The sequence below is a fragment of the Leptidea sinapis genome, chromosome 10 (assembly GCF_905404315.1).
Source record: "Leptidea sinapis chromosome 10, ilLepSina1.1, whole genome shotgun sequence".
NCBI classification, from domain to species: Eukaryota; Metazoa; Arthropoda; class Insecta; order Lepidoptera; family Pieridae; genus Leptidea; species Leptidea sinapis.
In genome coordinates, this window is record NC_066274.1 from 14,147,095 (window position 1) to 14,157,529 (window position 10,435).

The following is a 10,435-nucleotide window of genomic DNA, read 5'->3' on the forward strand; positions in this document are numbered from 1 at the left end:
AGAATACTTCGAAAAGCAATAAATACATTTTTAAATAGCAATGTTGTGTCACTTCCTTGATTCCCGATACTTTTAGTGCAGCCCTCGTAATATATATACATACATAAATTAATATAAATAATGTCTAATTTTAAGGTTCTCTTTTGATTATTTTAATATGAACCTAAGCAAAGTATTACTAGTTTAAACTGAGGGATACGTTTTAGTTTTCTTAAAGAAAAAAACAATTAACATAATTAATATTTTATTAATAGTTTTGTTTTGCGTTGTAGTTTCGGTTCAGACAGTCTTTGGTATTCGTTTTTCAGATGTTGCAATAAAGTCGTAGACGTGGGTCCTGAATCTGAAATGATAACAGAATACATATTAACAGAAGTTGGTTGACCCTAATTTCTAGGCTTTAAATATTTTCTTTCAAATCATAACCACAGTATACTTTAAAAAAAGGGATTTTAAAGGTTAATAAACTTATAAACTGTTTTAAGATAAATAAACTTATTAATCAAAAATATAGATACCATAAAAATGAAATAAATAAAAATAAATTTAATAATCATTTAAAATAAAATATCGACAATCGATAAAAAAAGTGACAAACACTACAAATAGATTATAATATTATTATTTTTACTCTAGATGAATTAAATCAATACTCTATCACCTTTAATCACTTTTGAGCATTCTTTATTAGCTTATTATTTGTTCATAAGTGCTTACCTTTCTTTATCCAAAAATAATTTAGCCAGGAAAATTCTCTAACTTATCTGACCAGCCAGATTTTAAGCCACATATTTTACACATTTTTTTAATACATGGTATGGCTTAGAAAGTATCATAGAGGTCTTACTCATAGAAGAAGAAATTAGTGACTTTTGGTTACTATGACTACAAAGCAGTTATTACGTTGTCATGCTTATAAAAAGTTGTAATTAATTTATAAAGTTGTTTTCTTATATTAAATAATAGTGAATGCACTGATTTGCTCATAGTCTACTGCTGATACTCTGCTCTATCTCATATAACAGAAAGTCTTACGCATTTGCTATAAATAATTAAGCACATTAACCTGAATAATACCAATGATATTTAAAAGTATAGATAGGTTACCTAGACAACATTCGGTGTTTATAAATGAAACACTAACGCACACATGAATAATTGAACATTGCAATAGCACACTACATTACGATTACACGTCAAAGAAGGATAGTAAATGTAATTATCGCAAGCGAAAAGAGATAAATCTAATTTGCTAATTGCTTCGTATTTGAATAGATAAATACAGAATCATCCATCAGATATGATTTTTTACCGTACACCGTGATTTATGCCTAAAATACGATTCATCCATGAGTTCATGTAGAAAAAGTTTTAAAGTAGTAAAACTGCATTGAAATTAGGTACATAAAGTGTCATTGATTTTATAAAAAAATAATTTAATATTAATTATAGTATATAGCCACATTGATGATATCAATTATTTGTACTTACATAAAATAATGAATAACATACAGACATAACAAAACAAAACCGAAATTTATTTACAGTAAGCGTCCCATTTTGACAATTTTACTAACGACTGCTCCCAAAAAGTTTTAAGTTTACAATTATAATTTTTTGTATCTTATATTATTGATGAATGTCTTTTTGTTGAGGGTTTATTACAATAAGATAATAGGAGAAGAATAAAATGATCCATTGATTCTTCTGCACTCACTGTCTATGTCCGCTACCTACCCTAAAACTTGTTTTTGTAGTTTGATAGTTCAGCTACCTATATACGCACTTGTTTATTATTACATTTCGTATTACATTCACTGGAACAACGCTTTTTTTACATCATTTCCTAAAATATACTACCACGATCATCGCGAAACAGACAGCATCAATATTTCGCTATTTCTGTACGTTAATCTATGTCGCACTCGAGACTCGAGTCACGTAGCTGCATTCGGCTTGACTCGGCTTGGCGGCGATCGGCGATGTCATTGCGTCATATTTATTTTGTTAGAGAATTAATGAAATCAAATAAAATGTTAAAATTCATGATTTCTTAACTGTGGTATGTAAATCTATGACTTCTTTTTACTTTCGTACTTACTGCATCTTCCTATAACACAAGAAGGCATTTTAATGATGGTGTACCTACATCAAATTGTAAGCAATTCTGTCAACAACAAACGCGTGCGTACCGTTTTCCTATCGAGAGAGCGACTACGACCAAAGGAACCAATTGACTCCATTAAGGCGATTGATTTTCGGCGCGCTAGTGATATATCTACCTCTTTTAAAACTATAATATCATTGAATAATACACGAATAAAGTAAAAGAAAACGAAAATTCGTAACAAAAATTGTTAACAGACACTTTTATACAAACTAAAACAAACAAAAGAGTCGAATATATGTTAGAGCGAGACAGCGTTTGCCGCCATTATTTTAAGTGCAATGCCATACATATTCGAGTTTATTAGAGAGTTGCGCCAGGCTGCTGAGGAGCTTCCTCAGTATCTTGAACATAGAAACTGGCTAACCATTAGCTAACACACACATTGACAAATCAAAATTGGTCACGCATTATCGGGCTGTCAAGTAGTCTAAACACTAGTATATTCTAGGTCTATAAACAGGATTATATGTCAGAGCTGTCGATATTTTGATTTACACTTCAAGCATGGTTTTCAAAGATAATTTAAACACTACTTTCATAATGGTTTTAACCATGTCATTTTAATATGGAAACTGATGTCGCCAAATTCACACATTTATCTATAAAATATGTAATACACACACTTAATTCCGGCTTTATGATAGGCCTAAATTCACAATCACGAAAAGACATAACAACAAATTTATTTACACCAATAAATTCTTAAAGTGATTATGACAACCTCAGAACTTTTTCTTAAATTGCGAAACATAACATATAAAAACTTGAAGTAAAGGGAACTCTGTAACCATACATTTGACTTCTGTCCTACCTAGCCTATATATATAGCCTATACCTAGTGTTGTACGAAAATGAATAAACATATCGATAAGTTAGTGAAAACTAGAAATGATGTAATCAGAGTTGATAGAGTAGAGTAGTCTTACGACTACTAAAGCTAAAGGCAATGTTTTTTCATAGGCTGGCATGATGGCAAACATTCCCAGAATTCATGGGATTCGATATATTTTTTACAATTCTATGGCGTATTTCCTCTACTCCATGATGTGATGAGGTTTTTCTTCTACTCCACCTCGACTCAACCTTATCGGTGGAACCTCGATATATGCCAAATATTAAAATTTAATTTAAAAAACGTTTGTCTTTATTTAAAAATTAACGCTTTTTTAGTTAAACTGGAACCTGACACATATTTGTTAAATAATAATTAGCTGTACCTAAGAGACAATTAAACCTATTATTTTAATTTAATTCACCGTAGTCTTGTACACAATTACCACAACCATATTATAACATTTCGCTTACTTACACCCTTATCGCATGATGCATGGAAAAGAGCAAACCTTGAATATAATTTATAAAGATAAAATTCATTTCGATAAAATTATATCGATATGCACTTGTTGAGTAGCAAGATATTTTTATTGATTACATTAATTATTCTAACATAAGTTACATCGATTAAACGTAAAGGTAAATTAATCATACGTCGTAATATAATGGTTCATTTTTAATTGTATATTTTGCACAACACATAAAAAATATTAATAGTATTTAAATCGGAAAATTATGATTACCGATTATAAGGAATCCCTTCGTTGGAGATATTTTAATTCCGGCTATGATTTCTACAGTCAAAAATGGCACAATAAGGCATATTTATATCTTTTTAAAAGATAATTATGCTTCACTTGATATCAAATGACTGGTCTCACTTGAGCCTCGATAGTATTTCTGTTCCGTGGTTTTAACGTATGCCAATGTCAATCCATAGACACTTGGTGGAATTTATTAAATAATCATTTAAGCGATCGAATTTGAGTTGACGTCAAATCAAGTAGGCAATTGAATAGCAAACTGCCGGTCTAACATGAACTCTTATTGCGATTCAATTGACAACCTAAAATGAACTGCTTTGCTATTTCATACCACGACGTGATTAGAGTTATCTAATTTAGGTTGACGTCAAAACAAGTCGGTAAGTGAATCTAAAACTGTTTTAGTTCATTCATTCGTACCATGAACTAATATTTCAACCTAAACTGGATAGCTTATATGTGTCAAAATGAGCAATTCAAAAAAAGTTACTATTTATTAGCGGAAAGTGTATCGTATTGTTAATAACTTGTGAAAAATAGCGAAACATACAGAAAAGGAAAATGAAATTAATAAAAGATGAGATGAGACTACTTTATCGGACCTGTTTGTAAAACAAAATACTGAAAATAAATACCGAATATGAAAATTCTAAAGACGAGGCAGTAATGCCGCTTGTTCGCAAGAACGAATTAATAAAAATGTACTCTGTGCTAATCAATCAAACATGAATGGAGGTGCGATCATAACTCGTTTTAATCAGTTTATTTTTACGAAAACTCCTAAGCAAGCCTTTAATTTGTAATTCAAAGAACTATACATATATATATATTACTATTATTTAATAAATACTAAAAAAGCCTTAATTGGTTATAGTTAAAGCAAACAATTTGTAAAACTGCACTCGTAAAAAACCGCTTAAGTCATATCAATTTTAGTTTTGAAACGCAACGCATATGGTTCGAGTAAAAGAGATGATCATCTCTTTCTCACACCGCGGACCACAGACAAATTTCTTTCGTTCATTCTTTCATAAACGATTCAAATGCCATTCAGCTAAAAGCACATCATGGTACGAAATTTAGCCATTCAGTTTAGGTACCTAAACTGGACTGCAATCGACAACCTGAAATGAACTGCTTTGCTATTTCTTACCACGACGTGATTAGAGCTATCTATTTTAGGTTGACGTCAAATCAACTGATTAAATCGCAATGATGTTAATTGAATGTTAAAAATTATGTCAATTGAATCCCAAACTGATTTACTTCGTTCATTCATTCGTACCATGAGGTAATATTTCAACCTAAACTGGATAGCTTATGTGTCAAAGTGAGCGATTCGAAAAAAGTTGCTACTTCCTTAGTGAATCATATTGTTAATAACTTTAAAAAATAGTGAAAACATACAGAATAGGAAAATTTTATTGATGAAAGATGAGATGAGAATACTTTATTGGACTTTTTTGTAAACAAAACCTTGCCCCAAGGGTAGGATGCAAAAAAGGAACGCATCCTACCCCAATCTGCTGACTTGTAGTGCCAAACACGGCGGGTCGCTGGTGGTCTGCGACGTTGGCGTCGGATAGCCGCTACACTCCTGACCAGGCAATGGTTGGACGTTCCGAGAGGGGCGTCGACAGAGACCTGGTAAGTATCGGGATGTGTAGGCAGCAGAAGATCCAATAAGTATGGCATATGGCTATCCACATCCGGGAGCCGCGTTGGCGACTCAACCAATTGGGACAGACCATACGCCAATGCGAAACTATGCACAGATCGCTCTGCGTAGCTTGTGGTACGTCATCTAAGCCATTCGGCATTGTGCCCGTTGAAATCACCCAAGACTACGATTTCAGCGGAGGGGATCTGTGCAAGCACGTCGTCAATTGCCGCTTGAACGCAGCCCATGAGATGATCGGTTTCGGACGCGGTCCTCTAAATCTACGCGGAGCCAGAGAGTAGACAGGTCCCTACCCTCAAATATGTAATTGAAAAAGTGGTATCTGCTATCATCAAATTAAAACTGAGCCCAATGTGTTAGTTAGCTTTGTTAAATATATGGAGTATGAAGTATGGTGAAAGTAGCAATTGTAAACGAATTAAAGTATGCCGAGTTAAATAATTTAATATTATTATCGACTAAACTAGTTAATTATTGAAAATTTTAACAACTTATGTTGTACAAAATAATGTAGTTAATATAACCTTACAGAATTATTATAGAGAAACGTGCATCTAGATTGATTAGTATTATTGTATTTTTGGCGCTTCTTTTAAGATTTTCTCTGTAGCTACTGTGGCGCCACCCTAATTAAATGCATTTTGATCGACACTTCTTCATATTATTGTATACAGATGATTCACCTTGCCTCTACCCTCCAAAGTTTAATAGTGCAAAATGACAACCATATGTACTTAAATAACCAGTTAATTTCATTGATACAACTCTTTGCTATCAAGACGTGTTTAAAAACTCAAGAATAAAGAGTGATCTTTATTTAGGGAATCTTGAGTTTTTAAACTAAATTAAAATAAATTAAATATTTATTCTGATAGCGGTGTAAAATTTAACGTGTATAGGTAGGTTAAGTACGTATTGCTTTATATCTAACCTTATTTTTCCTTTAAGAATTTTAATTGACAATGTCAATCCTTGATATTAAAATAATAAAAAAAAACAAAATACTCTATAATCAAAAATATTTTTTGTCATAAAACTGAAAATATAATAAAAAGAACAAATAAATATATTTTATAGAAAAAAATTAAGGTAAATAGGCTAACTGATGAAAAAACTAGATATTATATTAATTATAATTGAAACTAAATAATAAGTAATAAAAACAAATATTTTTTTCAAAATAGATAAATCTTTTAACCGAGGACTCCATTACTATTCATAAGTATGTCAGTATTTCCTCGAGGCTACGAAAGTTGTCGCCCTGCGCCGAGATATGGTTGTGTCAAGGGTGAATACAGCATATACTACAAGAGGCCACGCTATGGACAACCGAGACCTCAACCATTTCAGAAGGAGAGTAGCCCATACTGCAGTGGACCTACTAATGCTCCCGCTGAAAAGTAATATCAATGGCTTTAAATTTATCATTTGAAATTTACGGAAAAATTCTTTGAAGAATGTTGGATGAAAATTCTTTATCATAATCTTCTTTTTAATAAATAATGGTTATAATTTCTACCAGTGGGAGGCTACTTTTGCACAGGATGCCGGCTAGACTATGAGTAGTTTAAGAAAGAAATATTTAAAGTGACGATTCAGAAGTGCACTTACTTTACTTATTACATTTTTAAGCTTCCCCCTTTCGCAAAAGATAAATTTAATAACTCGTTGATATTCCAGGCCATGCTGCTATGATTATCCCTGCAAAGCTGATTGTTTTAATCATGGCGCGTGTACGAGACCCAGTGGCAGATACGCTCGAACGGTTTGGTACCCAGGAGAATGCTGTCCTAGCGTTCCACCATGCCAAGCATTCACCTGTCCCAACCCACCCTACCATCCATGCTGCTATACAACATGTAATAAACTTGTTTAGAAATATCAGGATTATTTTGTATAGGTCAGTGTAAAGGTGAAACGTACTTGTGAATAGTAATGGTGTCTTAATAAATGTTCTGAAAAAACTAGGTGATTTTTGTTTAAATTGAAATATATTCTCGTTTGCGCCAAAAAACGCTCATGATACACCATGAAAGGCGTTGGTCGCTCATGACAGCATGGACAATGGCCATGGAAGGCGAAAAAATTGAGTTTAAAACCAACCTCTATTTTGAGCAATTTACGCACACTAACACAAAGTATTATACAAATGGCGAGTGTAAGACGTTGTCACGCGAGATAAATTAATATTCCTGGCCTGTTTTTATAGGTTGTCTAACCCCTCGTTAACGCCAAGACACATGTCAAAAACTTGAAAAAACAAAAAATTATATTACAAAATTAATTTAATAGCAGGCTGTATATGTCTGGAGCCAAGCCTAATATCAATGTCGTAAGATTAAAAAAAAGGCGGGAAACAGGTCTTATTTTTTCGTGCGCTTATTAAGTTCTTCAAATTTGCTAAAATTGTTAAAAATTTCCAATGAAGAAGAGGATTTAGCACTCTCCTAATACGCTTATGGAAATTAATGCACAGGGAGTTGTGTAACAGATATTACCGCCAGTCTCGGGAAAAATATTTCATAGTTTACGATAATTTTGTAAATTGGAGAAAAGAAAAACTAGTAACTACGTTCTCAGAAAGTGTTCTTTTGAGTTATTTTGATGAATTATCCAAAAAATTTCAGTCGCCTACACTGTGGAGTATATATTCCATGCTTAAAGCAATATTACAAATGAAGGACAATGTTAAAATACTAAAATATCGAAGCTTACATCTTTTGTTGTAGAGGCTTTCTAGTAGGCTCAAAAGCAAGAAAAGCAAGGTCCTTTCAGCTAATCAAGTGGAAACCTTCTTTAATACTGCTGCAGATGAAAAATATTTGGCCACAAAAGTATGCAATACACATTCCTTTCATATTTTATTGCTCGTATACCTATTGTTCTTTTGTTCCAAAGTGTATAAAAGTTATTAATGTTGTTTTAGGTGGCACTTATTTTGGCATAAGCGGTGCGTGCCGAGGCATTGAACTTGCGAATACTACCGTAGACGACGTTAAGACGGACACGCTCTTGCAACTAAAACTTACCCGCTACAAAAACCAAACAAGAGCGAACAATTGTTGTCAAAGGAGATTACCTAAATATAGTTAAATACCAAGCTCTACGTCTTCAAAACGTGTCGACCACGGCAGGTAATCTTCATACAAATTATTTCGACCTTAAGTCTATGGTTCACATATCTCATATGACAGTTGTTGTGACGACATTTTGATTTATCTATCAAACGTCAAAAACTAATTTGACAACCTTCAATCGTCGTTTCAAGTTTTCGACGTTATTAATTATTATTAGTTTCAAACTTGATCGAGTGAAGTTTTTATTAATTACTTCCGTAACTTATCCTCTCAATTTTCTAAGCTTTAATAGCCCTGCATAATGTTCAATAAGTGCTGTGTTGTGACCTGCTAGTAGACGAAAAGACTGTTTTCATATGTTTCCAAAAAGTGAGATAGGGCTCAAGAAATGGATGTGTGATTTTTATTATTACAAATTTTTAAGTAAATAATTCTTTGTTCTCAGTTCCTGCCATCAGTGATCATGGTTATTGTAGAAAGAGGTGTCATTTTGATCACACATATTGAAAACTAGAGGTCTTGCAGAACCACACAAAATATCATGGTGACATTGGTATGTTTTCACTTTGAATATTATAATAGTAATTGTCAAAAGAATTATAATAAAAATTATATAAGAAAAATATTATAATAGTAAAAAGGTAGAAATGTGGAGTTGACCCGACATGGTAAGAAGTTGAAAGTTAGGCAATCACTTTAGAATTTCAAAATATTTTTAATTCATGCATTTAATATTTCTTTTAATAAATAACATGATAGTTTCACATTACATTTTCTATAAAATACAACATATGAAGCCATTGTCTGTCATTTTAATTTGCCTGACAGCAATCTGTCAGATATGTCTGTATTGTGACATGAAGGTCTACCTTCAATTTTTAATTAGTGATTCATTTCTTATGTATTTTAATTTAGGTACCAAAACTGAATTGCTAAGATTTGTTCCATGAAGTGTCTATAACTGAATGGTGTTTGAATAGCTTATGAAAGAATGAACAAAAGAAATTAGACTGTGGTCCATGGTGTGAGAAAGAGTTAGAGAGACACTGTTACAGTCTGTAAAGTTAATTTAAATTTAATGTTTCCTTGTTAGTACTGAAATATGCTTTCATTACATATGTAATATCAACATTGCAACCAGAAAACATACCATCTACATCAGATTATAGAAATGATGCTGGAGAAATGCCTATAGGTTGGTAAATGTGTATTGAATATCTATTGTTCATATTAACATTTATTTAAAGAACATATCTTTAAGTATGAAACTTAAAATTTTGTCTTTTGAAATTAAGACCTGAATTGTTCTCATCTCTTAGAGGCACCTCATAAGTAAGTGTTGATGATCTACATGAATTTGAAATTAAAAACATATTTTATTCTTCAGATGACGCTGTGCATCACACTCCATCAAGGAAGAGAAGACCATGTGTCATTTTAAAGAAAATGAAACTTTCACCTCATTGTGCAAGTCTTTATTGTGAATTTACCCAATCACGAAAGCATTTTCACAGAAAATCATTTATAAATCTTACAGAGAAAATGAACCCTATTGCAAAGAAATTTTTGTGGATGCAGATTCAATAGGCTTACAATAAGTTTAAAACGAAAATGAAAAATAAAATAAGATAACATGATATATTTTTTTCTAAACCTTTCCCTTCTATTTAGTATTATTAATTGGAATTAATTTCCTCAAAATTGATTTCTTTAGAATTACTTTTGATGTCATTTCAAAGTTGCAAAAGAATTAAATTATTCTAAAATGGCTAGGAGTACCTATGTACCCAAGCAGGAAAAAATATTGCAGGCTGTATAACTACCACGCCTATGCCAATAACCCTGTGTTTAAATTTAAAAAAAACTAAGCTGTCATTTATGATACGTGAGGTTTTATGAAGGATATGAA

The 10,435-nt window shown here is 32.1% G+C and overlaps 1 protein-coding gene and 1 long non-coding RNA gene across 2 annotated transcripts in view; one reads left to right on the top strand and one right to left on the bottom strand.

Moving 5' to 3' along the window:
- The window catches only part of LOC126966343 (uncharacterized), a 109,343-nt gene that overhangs the window by 71,394 nt on the left and 27,514 nt on the right, over positions 1-10,435 (bottom strand). The gene's annotated exons all lie outside the window — the stretch shown is intronic.
- Positions 8,712-10,163, top strand: LOC126966369 (uncharacterized). Its single transcript, XR_007729717.1, has 3 exons — positions 8,712-8,895; positions 8,972-9,079; positions 9,914-10,163. It is a non-coding gene; the product is annotated as an uncharacterized LOC126966369 (long non-coding RNA).